This window comes from Bos taurus, chromosome 17 (assembly GCF_002263795.3).
Source record: "Bos taurus isolate L1 Dominette 01449 registration number 42190680 breed Hereford chromosome 17, ARS-UCD2.0, whole genome shotgun sequence".
Classification (NCBI taxonomy): domain Eukaryota; kingdom Metazoa; phylum Chordata; class Mammalia; order Artiodactyla; family Bovidae; genus Bos; species Bos taurus.
The window spans coordinates 962,234-987,309 of NC_037344.1; the positions used below are offsets into that span (position 1 = coordinate 962,234).

Consider the following 25,076-nt stretch of genomic DNA (forward strand, 5'->3'; position numbering starts at 1 on the left):
GAAGTTGTTTTGTTGAATTTACTCAGTGTTCAAATGTTCTTTTGATGAATTTGTGGGGGAGAAAGTGATCTCCCTGTACTATTCCTCTGCCATCTTAGGACCACCTCCTCTCTCTTTTTTTGATGTTCTTTTTCAAGCCTTTATCAAACACAGTAGTAAAGCTTTCATATACATATATATATATAAAATAATACATATCATGTATATATTTTAGAAAAGTTATGACTTTTTGCTTAACTAAAAATTCTATGACATTTTGACCCCACATGTTTGACTTTGTATTAATAGAATTCTAGTTTCTAATTTAAAAAAATAGATATTCAACAGGAAACTCCAATACTTTGGCCACCTGATGTGAACAGCTCACTCATTGGAAAAGATCTCAGTGCTGGGAAAGAATTGAAGGGAAAAGGAGAATGGGTGACAGAGGATGAGACGGTTGATAGCATTGCCAACTCAATGGACATTAATTTTTTAAAATTAATTTATTTTAATTGGAGGTTACTTTACAATATTATGGTGTTTTTTTGCCATACATCAACATGAATCAGCCACAGGTGTACATGTGTCCCCCCATCCTGAACCCCTCTCACTTCCCTACCCACCCCATCCCTCTGGGTTACCCCAGAGCACTTGCACTGTCATCTGTTTTACATATGGTAGTATACATGTTTCAATGCTATTCTCTCAAATCATCCCACCATCACCTTCTCCCACACAGACCAATAGATTTTTGAGCAAACTCCCAGAGATAGTGAAGGACAAATGACTATGGCATGGAGTCACAAAGAATTGGACATGACTTACTGACCAAATAACAATAGAATGATCATATCTGACTCTTTGTGACCCCATGGACTATACAGTCCATGGAATTCTACAGACCAGAACACTGGAGTGTGGACCTTTCCTTTCTCCAGGAGATCTTCCCAATCCAGGGATCAAACCTAGGCCTCCTGAATTGCAGGCGGATTCTTTACCAGCTGAGCCACAAAGGAAGCCCAAGAATACTGGAGTGGGTAGCCTATCCCTTCTCCAGCAGATCTTCCTGACCTGCATTGCAGGTGGATTCTTTACAACTGAGCTATCAGGGAAGATTCGTAAGTGCCGAAAAATCAACAAGTCTTGAAATTTCCATTATGTTTTGCTAAAAACTATAATTATATTAGTAATTATAACTTTAATTTAAAAACCAATAACATTTACTATACACATGCAAGTTGTACAGCTTTAGCAACCACATATGAATGAGGAGCAGTGGCAAAACTTTTCTTCTATTCCTCTATAACACAGAGAGCTCAACCTGGTGCTTTGTGACAACCTGGGAGCGTGGGTTGGAAAATTGGAAAATTCAGCCATGGCCACAGGACTGGAAAAGGTCAGTTTTCAGTCCAATCCCAAAGAAAGGCAATGCCAAAGAATGCTCAAACTACTGCACAACTGCACTCATCTCAAACACTAATAAAGTAATGCTCAAAATCCTCCAAGCCAGGCTTCAACAATACATGAACTGTGAACTTCCAGATGTTCAAGTTGGGTTTAGAAAAGGCAGAGGAACCAGAGATCAAATTGCCAGCATCTGTTGGATCATTGAGAAAGCCAGAGAGTTCCAGAATAACATCTATTTCTGCTTTCTTGACTATGTCAAAGCCTTTGACTGTGTGGATCACAAGAAACTGTGGAAAATTCTGAAAGAGATGGGAATACCAAACCACCTGACCTGCCTCTTGAGAAACCTATATGCAGGTCAGGAAGTAACAGTTAGAACTGGACATGGAACAACAGACTGGTTCCAAATAGGAAAAGGAGTACGTCAAGGCTGTATATTGTCACCCTGCTTATTTAACTTATATGCAGAGTACATAATGAGAAACACTGGGCTGGAAGAAACACAAGCTGGAATCAAGATTGTCGGGAGAAATATCAATAACCTCAGATATGCAGATGACATCACCCTTATGGTAGAAAGTGAGGAAAAACCAAAGAGCCTCTTGATGAAAGTGAAAGAAGAGAGTGAAAAAGTTGGCTTAAAGCTCAACATTCAGAAAACAAAGATCATGGCATCTGTTCCCATCACTTCATGGGAAATAGATGGGGAAACAGTGGAAACAGTGTCAGACTTTATTTTTTGGGGCTCCAAAATCACTGCAGATGGTAAATGCAGCCATGAAATGAAAAGATGCTTATGACTTGGAAGGAAAGTTATGACCAACCTAGACAGCATATTAAAAAGCAGATGACTTTGTCAACAAACGTCCATAGAGTCAAGGCTATTGTTTTTCCACTGGTCATGTATGGATGTGAGAGTTGGACTATAAAGAAAGCTGAGCACTAAAGAATTGCTGCTTTTGAACTGTGGTGTTGGAGAAGACTCGTGAGAGTCCGTTGGACGCAAGGAGATCCAACCAGCCCATTCTAAAGGAAATCAGTCCTGAATATTCATTGGAAGGACTGATGTTGAAGCTGAAACTCCAATACTTTGGCCACCTGATGCAAAAACTGACTCATTTGAAAAGACCCTGATGCTGGGAAAGACTGAAGGCAGGAGGAGAAGGGAATTACAGAGGATGAGATGGTTGGATGGCGTCACCAACACAACGGACATGAATTTGGGTAAACTCCAGGAGTTGGTGATGGACAGGGAGGCCTGGCCTGATGCAGTCCATGGGGTTGCAAAGAGTCGGACACGACTGAGCGACTGAACTGAATTGAATTGACTGAAAAAGGTGGGATGTGGTGGGGAGTGGGAGGGAGATTCAAGATGGAAGGGACTTATGTATACTTATGGCTGATCCATCCATGTTGTTGTTTGACAGAAGCCAATACAGCATTGTAAGGCAATTATCCTCCAATTTGAAATAAATCAAAAAAAAAAAAAAACTTCTACTAAACACACGTAAAATGATTTCAATGAGAAAATCTTTATCATTCAGAAAAATTAACAAATTATATTTAAATATATATCATTAAGCAAAACTAGTCATGGATCTATGAAAACATTATTCAGCAATAAAATAGTAAGAATTTCTAGATGAAAACAGACATGATATATAAATAGTGTAGGAGTCCCCAGACTGCACCTTTCTCAAAAGACCAACAATTAAAGAGTTTTCTACAACAAAAACAACACTGGGAAGAGCTCTAGAGTCCATTTAAGAAGTTTCAGGCTCAAAAATCTCAGAATAACTGAACAAGAAGAAAAAGCAGACTGCTTCATCCCATTCCTCAAGCCAGCACTGCTCTAAGCCAAGAGAAAACTTCCCAGCTACAGAGGAATTTTCCTCATGGGAATGGTGGAGTGAGCAACCACCTCCCAAGTCATTCGTAGCACTGTGTGAAGGCCCCCCTTACTTTCACCCAACCTAGACTGGCAAAGTTGAGGTGTATAGAAACAGCTAGAAACAAGGGTAAAAAACAGGGGCTACTAGTAGCAGTCACTCAGAAAGAGTGGTCACATTTCACAGTGACCTGCTCTGCAAACAAACCCAGTGGCTTTCACCACTGAAGGAAACAACCCTGAAGATTTCACCAGCTTTGACCCCACAAGTATTAACATTTGCCATCTCAGTACCTCCCTACTTCCTGCTCCCCAGCCTCACTGGGGCCCAGAAACTGTATCAGCTGTCAGCCCAAGCCTCTGGAGCTGTACAAATACAAGACACTACTCTAGACCACTGTGGGTGACATTCACTACCATAGACATACTCAGAGCTAACCTCTCCAGCTGTGCACTGGCATGCCACTGACCTTCCACTTGTCTCCACCTTCCAGTGCAGTGTATGCCTCTGTGGGGAGACTGTGCAGCTGTAGGAGAACATGCCAATAGCCAAAGTCCCAAATCTGTCGTGGGCCTGGATCAGGCCTGTGTCTGTCACTGGGCTATACCACTGTAGCTAGGATGTCCAGCAACTGTCTTCCCCAGCCTTCTGTCTCTCAACAACCCCTAGTGCCATGCTCCCATGGCAATGTTACAAAACATTGCCAAGTCCATGTGCCCAATGCACAGTAAGGCCAAACAATAATAAAACATTGGAATTTGGAACAGAGAAAGGTTTATTACAGGGCCATGCAAGGAGATGAGTGGCTCATGTCTTAAGAGCCCCAAAGCTACTGAAGGCTTTCAGCAAAGCCCTTTTAAAAGCAAAATGGGGAGAAAGGAGCATGGTTAGTTGCAAACTTCCTGGTGTCAGATCCTTTGTTCTTGAAGTCAGATCATGGTCAGGTAATGATGTTTCTGTAAATTTTCACCAAAGAATGTTATTATCTGTCCTGACAAGAAAGGGCAAGGTCCCAGGGTATAACTTTCACCCTCCAAGGTCCTGGGCCTGGCTAAGAGGAGGCAGCGCTCAATCGGCAGCTCACTCAGGACCAAGTCCCCAGACTCTGCTCAACTGTCGTCCCTGAGAGAGCCAGGCATCCAACCCAACTTCAGGCGTGTCAAGCCACCCAAAGTGGGGAGACTTAAGTCCCACAGGTTACAACCCAGGCAGACTGCCACTGTTATTACATCACAGAGACCTTGATAGGGGAGAGGTTCACCATTTCCTGGGCCAAGGTTAGTGGGTGACCTTTGTGAAGGCTCTGAAGCCCTTGCAGGACACAGCTCCAAGCTTGTTATCTGGGTCCCCCAGCTCACCCACTAACCCAAGTCTGGGTGAGCTGGAGGGCCTCAGGGAGAAGGATAGCATCCACCTCTTACCTCATTCTCCACCTCGGGATCACCACTCCACTGTTGTCTGAATCCTCTCATTAACTGTCTTTTTTCTTAAGTGTTAGTTGCTTGTGGGCAGGGCCCACTTTTGTGCAATCCAATGGCTGAATAGGACTGCTAATGGTCCCATGGCAACCATTGCCTGGTAACAAGGTGCAGTGGGGTGGGAAGTGTAGTAATGGTCCACAGCAATGGCTCTGTGCTAAGGACTGGGTTCTGTCATGCTCTGTTACACTTGGACCTGGTGCCACTACACACTCTTGCACATGACACTCTGTACTATTAGACTCAGAGTCATAGCATGTTCAAACATGCCTCTGCCCACAGATAAATGTCTTCTCTTATTAAATTGGCTCATAAAGTCTGGAAGATGTGGCTGCTTCTTCAAATGTGCAAACACCTATGCAAATCTATAGGGATCACAAACAGTCAGGGAACATGATTCCACCAAATAAATACAAAGAAATGGAGATTCAGAAATTGCCTGAAAAGGAGTTCAAAATATTTGTTCTGAAGATGCTCAGAGATCTTCAAGAAAATGCAAATACAAATTAAAAAAAAAAACTGTAAAAATATAAACAGAAAAAATATAAGAGTGAAATGAGTTTATCTAAGAGATAAAAGTATGAAGAAGAACCAAAAAGAAGTTTTGGAGATAAATAATCCAAGGACTGAACTAAAAAATTCAATAGAGAGTTTGAATAGCAGACTTGACTAAACAGAAGAAAGAATCAGTGATTTCAAGGACAGATCAATTAAAATTACCCAATCAGAAGTGCAAAAAGAAAAAAAAAATGGAATGAAGAATGAAAAGCAATGAAGAAAGCCTACATGACTTACAGGACTCCATTAGGAGAAGCAATTTTTTACATCACTGGTGGCTCAGAAGAAGAGAAAGAGGGAGGATAGGACACTTAAATAAAGAAACAGTGACAGAGAACTTCCCAAATCTGGGGATAGACTTGGACACCCAGGTTTGTGAAGCTAATAGGTCATCCCCAAATTTCAATACAAAATGACCTTCTGTAAAACATAATAAATTAAAAAAAAAAGAAACTATAATCAAAAGACAAAAAAATAAAGTTTTGAAAGAACCAAAAGAAAAAAAAAAACCTCTCATGCAAGGAAACACCCATAACACTATCAGCTGAATTCTCAGTAGTGGTCAGGAGGGAGTGGGATGATATTTTCAAAATGTAGAAAAAGAAAACTATGAATCAAGAATACTTTACCCCAAAAAAGTTGCCTTTCAGAAATGAAGGTGTGATACTCTTCCTAACAAACAGAACTAAGAGAGCTCATCATCACTAGAACTGCCTTACAGAAAATTCAAAAAGGAGTTCTTCAAACTGAGATGAAAGTACATTACTTTAATATAAAAACATATGGAAACATACAACACAGGCATGGACTCAGACTCATAATTTTCTAATATGATGGTGTGTTAAAGCACTTAATCCTCATATAAAGGTTAATGGACAAAAATATTAAAAATAGCTATAGTAACAAAGGATATAAAATATAAAAAGATCTAAGTTGTGACTTAAAAAACATAAAAGGAAGATTGGAGAAAGGCAGAAATTTGTATATGATTGAAGTTAAATCAGTATCAACATAAAAAAGACTACTGTGTCTATGAGGTATTTTTTGTAAGCCTCATGATAATCACAAAGCAATAACGTTACAGTAAATTTGCAAAAAATAAAGAAAAGGGAATCAAAGTAAACCACTACAGGAAATAATATATTCACAAAGAAAGGCATCAAGAGAGGAAGAAAAGAACAGAGAACTACAAGACAACCAAAAACAATAAGATACATTACTAAGTCTTTACTAATAAAAATTTGCTCTAGTGGTAAATAGATCAAAATTTTCAGTCAAAAGACACAGAGTGACTGTATGGATTAAAACAAAACAAACAAACCAAAAACCAGACTCAACTGTATCATATTCACAGTGTCAATAATAGAAATTCTCAAGGAAATCAAAATGAATTGAATAAAATGAGACAAAATCAGCACTTGAAAGAATAATAAGATCATTCAGTAATAAGAGTTTTGAAATAAGCATAAAAAATGGAATTTAAATAAAAAAGTAAAATTTTATGTTTCATATCACTATATTATTATTATTGTAGAGTTGTATAATGATCATTGAATTGATACTGAACTTCTTCAGAAGTGAGAAAATGGTCATTAAGAGGAGAAATATCATTGTTAATAAATATAATTATCAAATATTTTGTATTAAAATGAAGTAAAAAAAGAGTACAGAATGTTGTTAGATTCATATATGTGAAAAGTGTCAGGATGAACAATAGCAACAAAAACTAAAGGCAAAATTAAGTACATGATTTCATACTTTATTTATGGAGTCCCTGTTAGTGCTAAGACTTACTTCAATTTAAAAATTAAATTGTTATTTATACATAGAGTTCAAAATGATTGAAGAATGTTTGTTGAAATATCACGTTAGTATTGTGTTAAATTTGCAAATAATTACCTATTTCTTTAAACAAGCATTTATGGAATGTCAAGAGGTTGAGGCAAGATTCTTTTTGTGAGAAATTTTAACTAAAAAAAATTAACTCCAAAATCATCAAAAACGCAAAAGGCATAAAATTCTAATTATTACTTAATAAACCTCTACATTACTTTTTCCTAACTTTATCTGATATTTTTTACCATTCTTCATAGAACATTTTTTTGTTTGCTTTATTCATTTTTAAAATTTACATACAGTAATGAACTGTAAGTACATTACACTGAATGAAAGTAACCAGGCTCACAAGACAATGTACTGTATGATTCTACTTTTTGGAAAAGGTAAAATAATAGGAATATAAAGTGGGTCAGTGATTTTGAGGAACTGGTTGTATAAGGTATTCTGGGAGGTGATGGAGCTATTCCATATATTGATTGTTTTATGTCAAATTCAAGAACTGTACATTCTGAAGCAGGAAAAGTCCAGTTAAACCTGGAATATCTTATTCAGAAAATAAGAAAATTCTACAAGAATGATGTAAACATATCAAAAAACTTATGACCTTACTGAAAAGGGATCCTATTAGCAAAATTTGGCACAATTTGAATTTCAAAAACAAAAATAGTTATAATGAAGCATCAGTTCAGTTCAATTCAGCTGTGCAATCATGTCTGACTCTTTGCAAACCCATGGACTGCAGCATGCCAGGCTTCCCTGTCTATGACCAACTCCCAAAGCTTGCTCAAACATATATCCATTGAGTCAGTGATGCCATCCAATCATCTTGTCCTCTGTTATCCCCTTCTCCTCCTGCCTTCAGTCTTATCAGGTGGCCAAATTGGAGCTTCAGCATCAGTCCTTCCAATGAATATTCAGGGTTGATTTTCTTCAGGATTGACTGGTTTGATCTCCTTGCTCTCCAAGGGACTGTCAAGAGTCTTTTCCAGCACCACAGTTCAAAAGCATCAGTTCTTCAGCACTCAGTCTTTTTCAGGGTCCAATCCTCACTCGTATCTGTACATAACTACTGGAAAAACCATAGCTTTGATTATACAGACCTTTGCTGGCAAAGTAATGTCTGCTTTTTAATATGCTGTCTAGGTTTTTCATAGTTTTACTTTCAAGTAGCAAGTGTCTTTTAATTTCATGGCTGCAGTCACTGTCTGCAGTGATTTTGGAGCACAAGAAAATAAAATCTGCCACTGTTTCCACTGTTTCCCCATCTATTTGCCATGAAATGATGGGACAGGATGCATAATCATAATTTCTGAATGTTGAGTTTTAGACCAGATTTTTCACTCTCTTCTCTAACCCTCATCAAGAGGCTGTTCAGTTCCTCTTTGCTTTCTGCCATTAGAGTGGTATCATTTGCATATCTGAGGCTGTTAATATTTCTTCCAGCAAACTTGATTCCAGTGTGCTTCATCCAGCCCAGCATTTCACATGATGTACTCTGCATATAAGTTCAATAAGCAGGATGATAATATACAGCCTTGACATACTCCTTTCCCAATTTTGAAACAATTCACTGTCCCATGTCTGATTCTAACTGTTGCTTCTTGACCTGCATCCAGGTTTCTCAGGAACCAGGTAAGGTGGTCTGGTATTCCCATCTCTTTAAAAATAATAGACTAAAAAAAATTGAAATAGTATTCTGACTATAAGACAAATAAATACTACAAACAAGAGTTGGTGTAAGACTAAATAAGTATTGAATAAGAAAAAACATAGCATTATAACTATCAAAATGTCATAAAAGATAGAACCACTGTATAATTGTACAAGGCATGGTAAATAATGAAGAAGAATATATGGAAGATAACTTGTGGTAAACAGAATGGAAACTATTAATCAAAATCCATTAAACTGCAAGGAAAATATACAGAGATTTAGCTAAAGGTTTGACCATAATTGACACTTCAAAATAAAATAAAAAAACACACTATCATAAATACAATTAATTAATAGAATAAGTAGGCATAGTAAATATCAACCTGAAACAAGAAATGTATCTTATTTTATAGCATATGCCAATATTCATATGACCATTTACTTAGCTGCTCACAAAAAGAACCCCATGAAGCCTGGCATGTTACAGTCCATGGAGTTGCAAAGAGTCAGTTATAACTCAGCAAGTGAACAATTATGTATTTAATTCTAAACAATCTGTTAAAAAATGTTCCTCTAGCAAGTGAGTTTAAGAAGGTCACAGGATGCATGATTATTATGCAAAATAATGTATTATTATGCAAAAATTTATGTTTCTATATATCAGCAATGGTTAATTGAAATGGAAATAAATATAATACATCAAAAATAAAATACTTAGGTATAAGCCTATAAAAGTATGTGCTAGATGTATATGCTGAAAATTACAAAGACTGTTGAAAAAAATCAAAGAAGACCTAAATAAGTAGTATCTTTCTACTTACCTTATGTAGTCTAAAATTTTTCCACAGTTTTTTTGTGGTCCACAAAGTCATTGAGGCTTTAGTGTACTCAATGAAGAAATGAATGTTTTTCTGGAGTTCCCTTAGTTTTCCTATGATCCAGCAGTTATTGGCAATTTGCATTCTGGTTCTTCTGTCTTTTCTAAATCAGGCTTGTATACCTTGCTAGCATGTGAAATGAGCTTTTTTGGGGGGTATAAATTGGTGCTTATTTTTTGTGTGAAGTACAATGTATGAGTCAAGGTACTTTTCTTTGCCCTATGAATTTGTAATTATTTCAGCACCATTTGTTGAAAAACTGTCTTGCCTTACACCTTTTAAAAACAAATATTTGACCATATCACTGTTGGTGTGGGGCTTTCCTCATAGCTCGTTTGGAAAAGAATCTGCCTGTAGTATTCTGGCCTGGGGAATTCCATGGACTGTATAGTCTCTGGGGTCACAAAGAGTCAGACACGACTTAGAAACTTTCACTTACACTTTCTGTTGGTCTATTTGTGGACTCTATTCTGGTTTATGTTCTCTATGGGTCTATCTTTTCACCAATATCACACAGATTTCTGTAACTTTATAGTCTTGAAGGTTCCCAGCATTTTCTTCACATTTAAAGCTGTGTTGGCTATTCAAGTCCATTTCCATATAAATTTCAGAATCACATTGTCACTATCTATAAATAGTTTTTTAGATTTTGATCAAGACTACTTCAAATATAAGTATATGTGTATATATGTATATTTATACTTATATTCATTACATTATGTAATTCTGTTAGAATACAGAATTATTCTGTATTATTCTGTTAGAACAGAATGGAGGAATGAATATATTCTCATTTTACATCTAGTAAAAAGAAACAACAACTAAATATAAGACATATATTTATATTCATTATATTATGTATATATATTCATTATATATATACACACATATAATGTATATATATATTCATTATATATACATATATAATGTATATATATATTCATTATATATACATATATAATGTGTATATATTCATTATATTATGTAATTTGTTAGAATACAGACTTATTCTGTATTATTCTGTTGAACAGAATGGAGGAATGAATATAATCTCATTTAACATCTAGTAAAAAAAAAAAAAACCTAAATATAAGACATAGATGTATTCTTACTTTTACTATATTGACTACAATATATTAATTTATAAATTAAAAGTAAAACACTTGTGAGTGGAAATAATAAAATTAAATAATAAAATAATCTTAATAAAATAACAAATTGAAGAAAAAATTAAGAATATATTTCAAAGGATGAAAATAGTGAATATAAATACAGTGTATACAACTAAAACATTTCTATTAGAAAATAAAAATAATAATTTGCATTCTTTTATTTTGAATAGACAAAATTAATCAGTTATAAAAAAGTTTATTGTTTCAAATTTAAAGAATATGAACATAAGTATAATAAACTTGAAAATCAAGATGAGAATGATAAGCTTATAGTAAATTTTAGTATGAAATCTACAGAACTAAACTGGAAAACTCACAGAGAACTATTTCAGTAGCAAATTGAAAAAACATCCAAGAGCTACTCTCAACCACAGCTGGGGAAGGAAATCAGTTAAATTTGACGACTCTTTAGAGAAATATTTTAAGCTTTCAAATTTATGATGTTAAAAAGTTTATAAAAATTCTGAAATTGTTATTTCATAACACAAATGTGTTTGTTTACTCAAATTCATTTAGTGCCAAAGAGTCTATCTCAATTATGAACATAAGTGTGAAAAATTTGCTTTTAAAATGATATACTAACATAGAAAATTTAGTTTTACAATATAAAATATCCCACTATAGCTAAACAAACTTCCTGAGAAATCTGTGTATAGCTAAACAGATTTGCTGAGAAATCTGTATGTAGGTCGAGATGCAACAGTTAGAACCGGATATGGAATAACAGACTGGTTCCAAATCGGGAAAGGAGTACGTCAAGGCTGTATTTTGTCACCCTGCTTATTTGACTGATATGCAGAGTACATTATGTGAAATTTTGGGCTGGATGAAGCACAAGCTGGAATCAAGATTGGCAGCAGAAATATCAATAACCTCAGACATGCACCATACTTATGGCAGAAAGCAAAGAAGAACTAAAGGGCCTCTTGATGAAAGTGAAAGAGGAGAGTGAAAAAGTTGGCCTAAAACTCAACATTCAGAAAACTAAGATCATGGCATCTGGTCCCATCACTTCATGGCAAATAGATGGGGAAACAGTGGAAAGTGAGAAACTTTTAACTTTTTGGGCTCCAAAATCACTGCAGATGGTGACTACAGCCATTAAATGAAAAGACGCTTACTCCTTGGAAGGAAAGTTATGATCAACCTAGACAGCATATTAAAAAGAAGAGACACTACTTTACCAACAAAGGTCCATGTAGTCAAAACTAGTTTTTCCAGTAGTCATCTATAGATGTGAGAGTTGGACTATAAAGAAAGCTGAGTACTAAAGAATTGATGCTTTTGAACTGTGGTGTTGGAGAAGATTCTTGAGAGTCCCTTGGACTGCAAGGAAATCCAAGCTGTCCATCCCAAAGGAAATCAGTCCTGAATATTCATTGGGAGGATTGAAGCAGAAGCTGAAACTCCAATACTTCGATGAGAAGAGCTGACTCATGGAAAATACCCTGATGCTGGAAAAGACTGAAGGCAGGAGAAGGGGATGATAGAGGATGAGATGGTTGAATGGCATCACCGAATCAATAGACTTGAGCTTGAGCAAGCTCAGGGATTTGGTGATGGACAGGGAAGCCTGGCATGATGCAGTCCATGGGGGTCACAAAGCGTTGGACATGATTGAGTGAAGCAAGGTGACAATATACAACCTTGACATACTCCTGTCCCGATTTTAAATCAGTCCGTTGTATACATGTCTGGTTTTAACTGTTGCTTTTTGACTTGTAAACAGATTTCTCAGGAGGCAGGCAGGTATGGTGGTCTTGTATTCCCCTCTCTTTCAGAATTTCCCATGATTTGTAGTTGTCCACACAGTCAAGGCTTTAGTGTAGTCAATGAAGGAGAGGTAGATGTTTTTCTGGAATTCTCTTGATTTTTCTATGAATCAATGGTTGCTCGCAATTTGATTTCTGGTTCCTCTGCCTTTTCTAAATCCAGCTAGAACATCTGGAATTTCACAGTTCTCATACCGTTGAGGCCTGGCATGCAGTACTAGTTCAATGAAATCAAGTTAAAACAATATATGAGTGAAAAGATAGAACTGAATAAGAAAGAAAACTCTTATATCAGAGATTCTTGACCTAATAAAAGTCTAAATGACAATTACAGGAGGCACTGAAATTACTGACATTCCTCTTTGAAAAACACTCATGGATTTATGTTCTATGCACTATATTTATAGTAATAAAGGATTATAAAGTATTTTTCTAATATCAACATAAGAAAATATTGATGAGCTATCCAAACTGTATTATTGAAAAAATAATAATATATAAGAATCTACAAATGAACATGTCTACTTTGATAATTCTATTGAAAAACATCAGATAGACATACATGTAAGAAACTAAAATTTGCATTGGGTCCTTCTTTCTGTTATATCTACTATAATACAGGGAAAGGCTACAAACATCTGTTTCAAATTCTCCCATTAAAAATTTTACATGAAGATTCAGTAAAAATTCAATAGAAAGGAAAATATGCACATGTAATTTCTTTAGGAATAAGTTCTGATCTAATTTTAGAATTCTGGGGCATCTGTTGATATGTTTGTTTCTAATGTTTTTAATATTTACACTCAACACTGATCTTCATTCGGAGCCCAGGAATTGCTTAAATATGATGGGATAAACATTTTTTAAGCAGTGACCTAGAATCCTGAAAGTTGAGAGAACTCCAAAAGATTATAACTTATCTTTTGACAGATTTAATGTAGTGGGTTGGATGGAGCGTCTCCCCCACTCCACAAACCAAATTCTTGTCTATCCAAGAATTTCAGACTCTGATCTTATTTGGAAATGGGAGCTTTGCAGATGTAATTATTTAAGGATCAAGATGAACCCATGGGCTTCCCAGGTGGCACTAGTGTTAAAGAACCTGCCTGCCAATGCAGGAGATGTAAGAGATGAGGGTTTGACCCCTGGATTGAGAATACCCCCTGGAGGAGGGCATAGCAACCTACTCCAGTATTCTTGCCTGGAGAATCCCATGGACTGAGTAGCCTCCCGGAATACAGTCCATAGGGTCCCAAAGAGTCAGACAAAACAGAAGCCACTTAGCACACACCCATGCAAGGTGAACTCATGCTGGTTTAGGGTTGGCCCTAAATCCAATGAAAAAGACATTAATAGGCAGGGGGAGAAGGCCACTTGAAGACAGAGACAGAGATTAGAGTGATGCGGCCAAGGACCCACAAAGAGCTGGTAGAGGCAATGAAATATTTTCCCTAGTACCTTTAGAAGTAGTGTGATTCTGCCAATACCTTGACTTCTGTCCTCCAGAACCATGAAAGGATAAATCCCTGTTATGTTTGCAGCAATTTGTTTCAGCAGCCACAAGAGACTAATACAATGCCCATGATCTACTCCAGTGTTTCACAGATGCAAATTTAATCTGTAGGCAGGTGTTCATGTCTGTTGAATTGGTGATGTGATCCAACCATCTCATCCTCTGTTGCCCTTTTCTCCTGCCTACAATCCTTTATAACATCAGGGTCTTTTCCAATGAGTTGGCTGTTCACATCTGGTGGTCAAATTATTAAAGCTTCAGTTTCAGCATCAGTCCTTCCAATGAGTATTCAGGATTTATTTCCTTTAAGATTGACTGATCTCATTGTTGTCCAAGGGACTCTCAAGAGTCTTCTCCAGCACCACAGTTTGAAAGCATCAATCCTTCAGCCCTCTGTCTTCTTTATTGTCCAGCTCTCACACCCATACACGACTGCTAGAAAGACTATAGCCTTGACTATCAGGATTTTGTAGGCAAAGTAATGTCTTTGCTTTTTTAGCATACTGGCTAGTTTGACATAGCTTTTCTGCCAAGAAGCAATCGTCTTCTTATTTCATGGCTACAGTCACCATTCACAGTGATGTTGGAGCCCAAGAAGGGTAAATCTGTCACTACTTCCACCTTTTCCTCTTCTATTTGCCATGAAATGATGGGACTGGATGCCATGATCTTAGTTTTTTTTCATGATCTGAGTTTTAAGCCAGCTTTTTCACCCTCATTAAGAGGTTCTTTAGTTCTTCTTCGCTTTCTGCCATTAGAGTGGTATCATCCCCATATCTGAGGCTGTTGATATTTCTCCAGGCGGTCTTGATTCCAGCTTGTAATTCATCCAGCCTGTCGTTTCACATGACATGATCTGTGTATGAGTTAAATAAACAGGGTGACAATAAACAGCCTTGTTGTACTCCTTTCTCAATCCTGAACCAGTCAGTTGTTCCATATAAGGTTCTAACTGTTTCTTCTTGAACAGCATACAGGTTTTTCAGGAGACAGGTAAGATGTTCTGGTTTTCTCATCTCTTTAAAAGTTTTCCCAGTTTGTTATGATCCACACAGTCAAAGACTTTAGAGTACTCAATGAAACAGAGGGTTTTTTTTGGAAATTCCTTGCTTTTTCTATGATTCAGCAAATGTTGACAATTTGATCTCTGGTTCCTATCCCTTTTCTAAACCAAGCTTAAACATCTGGAAGTTCTTAGGTCACATGATGCTGAAGCCTAGCTTGGAGGATTTTGAGCATAACCTTACTAGTATGGGAGATGAGTGCAATTGTCCAGTGGTTTAAACATTCTTTAGTACTGCCCTTCTTGGGAATTTGAATGAGGATTGATCTTTTCCAGTCCTGTGGCCACTGCTGGGTTTTCCATATTTGCTGACATATTGAGTGCAGCACTTTAACACCACCATCTCTTAGGATTTTAAATAGCTCTGCTGGAATTATATCACCTCCACTAGTTTTATTGGCAAAAGTGCTTCCTAAGGCCCACCTGACTTCATACTCCAGAATGTCTGGCTCTAAGTGAGTGGCCATACCATTGTGGTTATCTGGGTCATTAAGATATTTTATGTAGGGTTATACTTTGTAATCTTGCCATCTCTTCTTGATCTCTGCTGCTTTCGTTAGGTCTTTACTGTTTCTGTCATTTATTGTGCCCTTCTTTGGATGAATGTTGCTTTGATATTTCCAATTTTCTTGAAGAGATCTCTAGTCTTTCCCTTTTATTGTATTCCTCTATTTCTTTGCATTGTACATTGAAGAAGGCTTTCTTGTCTCTCCTGGTTATTCTCTGGAACTCTGCATTTAGTTTGGGTGTACCTTTCCCTCTCTCTCTTGCTTTTAACTTCTTCTCTTTCCTTGGCAATTGTAAAGCCTCCTCAGACAACCACTTTGCCTTCTTGAATTTCTTTTTCTTTGGGATGGCTTTGTTTACTGCCTCCTGTACAATGTTACAAACCTCTGTCCATAGTACTGCAGGCACTCTGTTTACAGATCTAATCCCTTGAACCTATTTATCATCTCCACTGTATATTCATAGGGGATTTGATTTAAGTCACCTGATTGGCCTAGTGGTTTTCCCCACTTTCTTTAAGCCTAAAGTTTGCTATAAGGAGCTGATGATCTGAGACAGTCAGCTCCAGGTCTTGTTTTGCTGACTGTACATATCTTCTCCATCATCAGCAGCAAAGAATGCAATCAATTTGATTTCAATGTTGACTATTTGGTGAGGTCCATGTGTTAAGTCATCTCTTGTCTTGTTGAAAATGGGTGTTTGTTATGACTAGTGCGTTCTCCTGACAGAATTATGTTAGCCTTTGCCCTTCCTCATTTTGTACTTCAAGGCCAAACTTGCCTATTACTCCAAGTATCTCTTGAATTCCCTCTTTCACATTCCAATTCCCTGTTGGAATGAAACAGAACTTTTTTTTTGGGGGGGGGGGTGTTAGTTCTAGAAGGTCTTATAGGTCTTCATTGGAGAAGGTAATGGCAAGCCACTCCAGTACTCTTGCCTAGAAAATCCCATGGATGGAGGAGCCTGGTAGGCTGCAGTCCATGGGGTCACTACGAGTCAGACGCTACTGAGTGACTTCACTTTCACGCAATGGAGAAGGAAATGGCAACCCACTCCAGTGTTCTTGCCTGGAGAATCCCAGGGACGGCAGAGCCTGGTGGGCTGCCGTCTATGGGGTCGCACAGAGTCAGACATGACTGAAGCGACTTAGCAGCAGCAGCAGCAGCAGCAGCAGCAGCAGCAGCATAGGTCTTCATAAAACTTCATAAAACTTGAGATTCTTCAGCATCGGTGGTTGAGGCATAGACTTGGATTACTGTGATGCTGAGTGGCTTGCCTTGGAAATGAACTGAGATCGTTCTGTCATTTTTGAGGTTGCAACCAAGTACCGCATTTTGGACTCATTGATTTTGAGGGCTACTCCATTTCTTCTATGGGATCCTTGCCCACAGTAGTAGATATAAGGGTCATCTGAATTAGATTCACCTATTCCTGTCCATTTTAGTTCACTAATTCCTAAGTCGTCAATATTTACTCTTGCCATCCCCTGCTTGACCATATCCAATTCACCTTGATTCATGGACCTAACAGTCCATGTTCCTATGCAATATTGTTCTTACAGCATTGGATTTTACTTTCATCACCAGACACATCCACAACTGAGCGTCATTTACACTTTGGCCCAGCCACTTCATTCTTTCTGGAGCTATTAGTCATTGTCCTCTGCTCTTCCCCAGTAGCATATAGAACACCTACCAACCTTGAGGGCTTATCTTTCAGTGTCATACCTTTGAGCTTTTTTATACAGTTCATGGGGTTCTCACCTCAAGTATACTGGAGTGGTTTGCCATTCCCTTCTCCAGTGTATCACATTTTGTCAGAACTCGTCACTACGACCCTTCTGTCTTGGGTAGCCCTACACAGCATGGCTCATAGTTTCATTGAGTTATGCAAGCCCCTTCACCATGACCAGGCAGTGATCCATGAAGGGGATTTAATACATCACTGAATCAATTGTAAATAATGTGTAATCGTGGTGCTAAAATTTTAATTCTTCTTCTTAAGTACGTATTTTTTGGGAAAAGTTAATTCAATAATTCAAACCTCTATTTCTTCATATCTTCTTCCTTTTAAATATATTTTAAGTTAATTTTAAAGCTTACAATTAAAAGTTTAAATTTAAAGTTTACAATTAAACTTCAAATTTAATTTGTCAAACCACAGACTCCCCTGGTGGGTCAGTGGTAAAGAATCCACCTGCAATGCAGGAGACACATGTTCAATCCCTACATCAGGAAGATCCCCTGGAGGAAGGCATGGCAATCTACTTCTGTTCTTGTTGGGAAAATCCCATGGACGGAGGAGCTGAGCAGGCGACTGTCCATGTGTAGCAAAGAGTTAGACACGACTGAATAGACTGAGCATGCACATACAGACTTTATAAATTACCTTTTTTTCAAAATGTGTTTTATTAATATCAATTTAGCCTTCACGTTTTACAAAATGTTATAATCGAAGTACTTTAAAAATTTTACACAAATGGTATTTTACCTTCTCTTGAAATCCACCAAAGAATAAAGAGCAAATTTAACCCTCCATATGCAACCCATCATAGGTAAGGTGATCTCTGCTGTTGCTTTACATATTGTATCCAAGAGTGACTTTATTTATTCCTTCCTAATACTTCTTATTATATATGAAATGACTTATTCACACTTTTCCATGCTTGCATTCTTTCCCTGCCTAAGGACCAGTAATTTTGGCTCTATCTGAGCTTCCTCGGGATTTTCCACATGGTCTACATGTTAAGGCCAAAAGGGTTCCAATATCACTCAACCTTTATGGGCTATTTTCCCCACCAACATATTGTATTAGGTTGACATCTAAAGGGTATGTAAGATTTATGGCTAATTCAATGGTCCAAAGCCCTAGTAGCAGAAATCTGTTAAGAAACGATCATATTATTTTAAGAAAACTATCTGGTCATGATTTGCTACCTTCAAAACCTACTAGACCAGATTATAAATCCTGTGAAAATTAAAACCAAAGTGACACTGATTACCAACCTTTTGACATCGATATAAACAAAAGAGATATATACCATTTAGAATACTGAAAGCCAGAGAAATGCCTTTTTTCTTTAAAACTGAAACATGTCAACATTTTCAGAAAGTATTCATATTGTTATTCTTATGGTTGTTTGGTGGTTTAGTCGCTAAGTTGTGTCCAACTCTTGTGACCCCATGGACTGTAGCCTGCCAGGCTCCTCTGTCCGTGGGGTTTCTCCAGAATTCTCAAGAATACTGGAGTGGGTTGCCATTCCCTTTCTAGGGGATCTTCCTGGCCCAGGAATTGAACCCAGGACTCCCGCATTACAGGCAGATTCTTTACTGACTGAGCTACAAGGGAAATCCATTATTCTTATATATGAGTCCAAAACAAAAAAGGACAACTATCATTCTCAATTTTTTCATCATATGAGGATAGAGAAATTTGTCATTGTTCCAGGGAGGGGGGCATTTTATCATTGAACCTCTGAGTTGCCAGTGGTTGAGCCCATATGTATGTGTTGACAAGGGCAAATCCAAGGGAAACTGCAAAGTAAAAATGTCCCTGCCTTAGGCTCCTAGAATACACAATGCAGAAGAAAGACGAGAGGACAGGATACTATGCAGAACAAGTGTGCACTTCACAACACAATCACCATCTCTTAAGCATCTGAGGGTTTATTTTATGAATAGGAACAACTGCTGGGCCCTGTCCCATCAAATGTCAGATATATGCCTGGAAAGATAATGTACCAGCAGAATTAAATAGTTCCCCATGGGTTCCTGGTATCTAGTATAAACATATTTTTAATCAATTGATTTTATTTTTTGTTACTCTAAGACTTGGTGGCAGTGCAAATTACTACTATGTTTTAGGATGTTTATGAGCTCTAATTTACACCGAGTAGATGTTTGGATCATAACCAAATTCCTTAATGTTCTTTTGAGATTCTTCATAATTTGGCCACTTTTTACAGCTTTCCTGACTCCTCATCTGACTTCAAGTTCTAGTAAATCTGAAACACTTTCAGCTAGGAAGAGCTGTGCTGGGTTAGCCAGACACCATTCCTGTCTTCAAGAAAATCAATGAGGATTATAATAAGTATAATAAAAGCTACATATATACAAGCACAGACCTAATTCAGTCTTGGGAGCATAGCAGGCTTCCAGGGAAAATGTCTAATATAGGAAGATAGTTAAATATTAGGGAATTGAGTTTGTGTGGACAAGTATTTTTTACAAAGAAAATAGCCTGTGCAGATCCCTGGAGATCAGAAGTTCCTACAAACATTCTTTAGCTTATCCTGAGTTTCAATTTGTTCACAGTGTCTAAAGTGCTAATTATCATGGGTATATGTGAGATGAGTTCTCAGTATAAGTTTTTCTCCTAGGTTCTAAGTTTCACAAGTTTACTATGCCCATACTAATTACAGAAAAATAAAAAACAAGTCTACAAAAATTAAGAATAGAATGATATATGTATCATTTTACAAACTGTTATTCCCTAAGTACAGTATTCTTCCTAAACTATAATGCCTGTTAATTGTTTTATTTCACTCACTGTTAAATTGTTCTCTATCTTCATTAGAATGAAGGCAGGTAGTCTCCATGAAAGATAAGTCTTTACATTAAACTTGGCTTTGAGCAGCTGTTTCTCTTCTGTAATCTTTTACATTTCATACAATTCAGGCTCACTGCTCTTCCAGACAATATCCTCATTCAAAAACACAAAAGCAAAGCAGGAAGAATGTTATGAACTGTCTGTTCTAAAAGCATTACATTTCTCCACCTTCATTTCAGCCTGATCCCTCTCATTTATCATCCCTGGCCTCATTACCAAGTTCTTCTAGTCACCCCTTATGCCACTAGAAAAATACATTGGATGAGAACTTGGCAAAATGTAGCTCTTCTTTAGCTAAATATACACGTGTGATACACAAATGTGTTCAGCAAAGAGGTAGGGTGAATGAACTTCACATGTACCACTGTGGCACATCTGTTCTCCACAAATTTCAATTGAGAAGAATTAGCTTGAAGCTGGTCCAGCAACTAGAAAGGTTTGTGTTCAATTATGGGTACTTTCTTTTGATTCACAATGAGAAATGTCACAAATATCTTACCCTTTTGTCACTCAGTTTTCCTCTTCTGTTAAACAGCTATGAAGCCTCCTGGTCTCCATTCTCCCACTGCTTGTGGTTCCTAATTTCTGTGTATAGTTTTCACTGACTTCAGTGCGTCCACTTAGGAAAGGAACTACACACAGGTGAAGAAAAAAAAAAAAAAAAAGAGGTTTTTGTGGTTTGCAGAACAAGTTGATTAGTCAGAATTTGAAGTACAGATATAATCTTTGTAAGTCTATTGTGAATGCCAAGTTTTGATGTTGAAATATGTCCACATTTTTACCTATCACTGTGGCATTTATTTTTTACTCCAAAAGATAAAATACCATGTTATAATTCTAGAGGTTTTTATAGGAAATATTAACATCCTTCAGTTTAGTTTTCTAACACATTTTCTTTGCTGAAGCTCTAAAGACACACACACAAAAAAGTCTTTTTTTTTTTAATTTCTACAGTAAATAACTTTTGATTCTAATTACCTTTGTGTGCTGCCTAATTGTGCTGCCTGATGTTTAAAAATAAAAGTAAAAATTTTGATGAAAATGAATCTGTGGCAATACTCTTCTTCTGAAGATCACAAATAAATCTATAAATACTTTTTCAACCATTTTTTATTTTCTAATTTGAAATGATACATCATATGAGAATTACAGACAATTGTTTCTTATGAAATTACTTCCCATATGAAGTTTAGTATCAGTTCTTACAAGTCATTTCCTATGACTTCCGAATCATTTGGAGAAGAGTTACACATCTGTACATAGTTAAGTGACCTAAATTACTTTAGCTTCTGATTCATCATGCCTCCTCCCTATTTTTATGTTTAGCTCCATCTTTTCCCAAACTTCAGTGTTAATATAGAGCAAGTTCATACATAGTCTCCAAACCTATAGCTTTCTTTTTTGCTTCACCAAAGAGATTTTTGCATCTTTTCTCCTCCTAGCTGTCTCTTATTCAAGTTCTAATTATACAATCATGGCAAGCAAATATACAACATCTTAAAGCTGGAAATATGTATCAAAGTTGACTAGTTGCAACCTCATAAATAATGCATAAGTAGCCTTCTTAAATTCCCTGGCAAGTAAGGCAGACTCTGAACAGTGCCAAGACAGAGAGTCCACTAAATCACAAAGAAACTTATTTCTCATATTTCCAAATTAAGATATTTTACTTACTCTTCTAATGGGAGATTTTACTTGCTCTGATGGGAACAATCTCCCTCCAAGGCTTTGCACAACTTGCTTCCAAAATAATTTGTCTACTTTTAATGTCAAGTCAGCAAGACTTGTAGTCATTCTTATTCTTTTATCCATTTTATTTTTTTTCACAATTCTTATTGCTCCTTGACTTTACACTATAGATGTATTTGTTTATTTGTTGATGATGCACAGAATATAAACTTCAAGAAAGGAGGGACTATATTTTATTACCACAGAATCCCCAGTCCCTAGAATAATGCCTGGTATATAGTAGGTACCAGAAATATTTGTTGATAATTGAATATTGAACTTAAATGAGCATCCCTATAATTTTACCTACTAATCCAAGCTCTGCTTTTTGGAATCCAATAAGAGCAAACATTCTCCATGTGAATTGGTACAGCCATTATGGAGAACAGTATGGTGATTATATTAAAAACTAAAAATGGAGCTACCATATGATTCAGCAATCCCACTCCTGGGTATATTTAAGAAATAAACATACTTCAAAAAGATATATGCACTCCAGTGCTCAAAGCAGCTCTATACAGTGGACAAGACATGGGGAAACCTAAATGCCCATCAATAGATGAATGGATAAAGAAGATGTGGTACACATATGCAATGGAATACTACACAGCCATAAAAAAGAATGAAATAGTGCCTTTTGCAGCCACATGGATGGACCTAGAGATTATCATACTAAGTAGAGTAAGTCAGACAAAGAAAGAGTATATATCTTATTCCACTTATATTTGGAATCTAAAAAAAATAAACTTATTAACAAAACAGAACTGAGCTAGGGAACTTTAAAAGTAATAGAAAGGAGGATATTGAGTATCCATGAAGAACTCATTTAGAGGTATGAGATTAGACTCTGTGGACATCTCACAGTTTGGGGACTTTCTCTACTAATGTTTTATGGACCAAAAGGAGATGAGGGGAAGACACAGTGTTAATGGCCCAGGTCTGAGGCTGGGAAAGGTGGGTGCCTGACCTTTTAATGTAATTATGAGGGTGATATTCTGGTCATATGATACATGTTGAAAGGTAAATAGAGAAATTAAACAAGGAATATAAATTTTTGACACAGAAAACATTTTAAGAAGTTGAAGTATGCCCAGTAACTATTTACAATGATGGATGCATTAATATATATTCTTTATTCCTTTCCTCTATTCTTTATTACCAGTCTTGGCTTTCAAAGTATCTTAAAAACTTGCCCTACATTAAAATTATTTGTAAAATCTCACACTTCTTTGAGGTGTCTTGACTTTTTGGTTCTACTTCTTAGCATCTTTGTATGTGGAAAATTCTCTATTTCATATTTGAGTATAAATAAAATGTTACCAAAATGACTAAAATTGGGTATTGCATACTATCTTGCATACCTGGCATACCCCAGCTTATTTACAATCTTGTCCAAGTATCTTTCTTATTAAATGAGTATGTACTAAATCGCTTCAGTCATATCTGAGTCTTTGCGACCCTATGGACCATAGCCTGTCAAGTTCCTCTGTCCATGGAATTCTGCAGGCAAGAATAATGGAGTAAGTTGCCATGCCCTCCTCCAGAGACTTTTTCCGACCCAGGACTGAACCCATGTGTTATGTCTCCTGAATTGGCAGTTGGGTTCTTTACCATTAGTGCCATCTGGGAAACTCAAATGAGTAAAACTAATCCTGAATAATTGATAAAAATGGAGGATGATCGTAATGTGAATAAATTCTATCCACAAACCTGATTCTAGACAATGGTTTCAACTAGCTTGTCAACAAATATTGAGTAAATATTCCTAATTAGAAGAATTATTTGGATTTCAGTCACATCTGCTTACCAAAAAGGTAAGCCCATCCCAAAGAGCCCAGGGCAGAGCATAATAACACTCAGGGGCACACTTGCTGGTTCTGTCAGGCTTCCTCCCCCCAAAATCAAGTATACAAACATCTTCAGGTCTTGGTGATTGAGAAAATAATCTTCCTTAAGAGTTGTTTGACAGGTACATCTTCCCCATTATTTCATCCTCAACATGAAGTCTTCCTTTTCTTAATCTCCAAGTCTTTCTTTTCTATCAAATGCAACTTAGAGTAAAATCAGAAATAACCTCTGGGAATTCACTTAGACATCTCTCAAATAGATGACTGTCAGTGTCCTGCTTTGAAAGGACTTTTTATATTACTCTGCTTTAGATATTCAACTTTGTATTTCTTTAGATAAAGTGATAAAATGCATCCAATAACATTTTCCAGAAAGAAGAGTTAATTTTAGGTATTCTTTCTGACAGTGTCCTAAAATGTTTATAATATAACCTGGGCAATTTTTAAGATCCATGATAGAACTTGGATTCCTAGGTAAGGATCCTTTGGTTACTTTTCCATTGCTATGTTGTTACATTATCACAGTATCACAAACTTTGTTTTTGTTGTTCTCCAGTCGCTCAGTCTTGTCCTATGGACTGTGGCATGCCAGGCTTCCTTGTCCTTCACCATCTCCTGGAGCTTGCTCAAACTCATGTCAATTGAGTCAGTGATGCCATCTAAACATCTTGTCCTCTGTCATCCCCTTCTCCTGTTTTCAATCCTTCTCAGCATCAGGGTATTTTCTAATAATTTGGCTCTTCACATCAGGTCATCAAAATATTGGAGCTTCACTTCAGTATCAGTTCTTCCAGTGAATATTCAGGACTGATTTCCTTTAGAATTGACAGGTTTGATCTCCTTGCACTCCAAGGGACTCTCAAGAGTCTTCTTCAACACCACAGTTCAAAAGCATAAATTCTTCAGTGCTCAGCCTTCTTCATGGTTCAACTCTCACATCCATACATGACTACTAGAAAACCATAACTTTGACTATACAGACCTTTGTTGGTAAAGTAATGACTCTGCTTTTTGATATGCTGTCTAGGTTTTTCATAGATTTTCTTCCAAGGAGCAAGTGTCTTTTAATTTTGTGGCTGTGGTCACCATTTGCAATGAAATTTTGGAGCCCAAGAAAAGAAAGTCTGTTACTGTCTTCATTGTTTCCCCATCTATTTACCGTGAAGAAATGGGACCAGATGC

The 25,076-nt window shown here is 36.8% G+C and overlaps 1 long non-coding RNA gene across 1 annotated transcript in view; it reads left to right on the forward strand.

Moving 5' to 3' along the window:
- The window catches only part of LOC101903170 (uncharacterized), a 52,239-nt gene that overhangs the window by 20,049 nt on the left and 7,114 nt on the right, over window positions 1–25,076 (forward strand). The gene's annotated exons all lie outside the window — the stretch shown is intronic.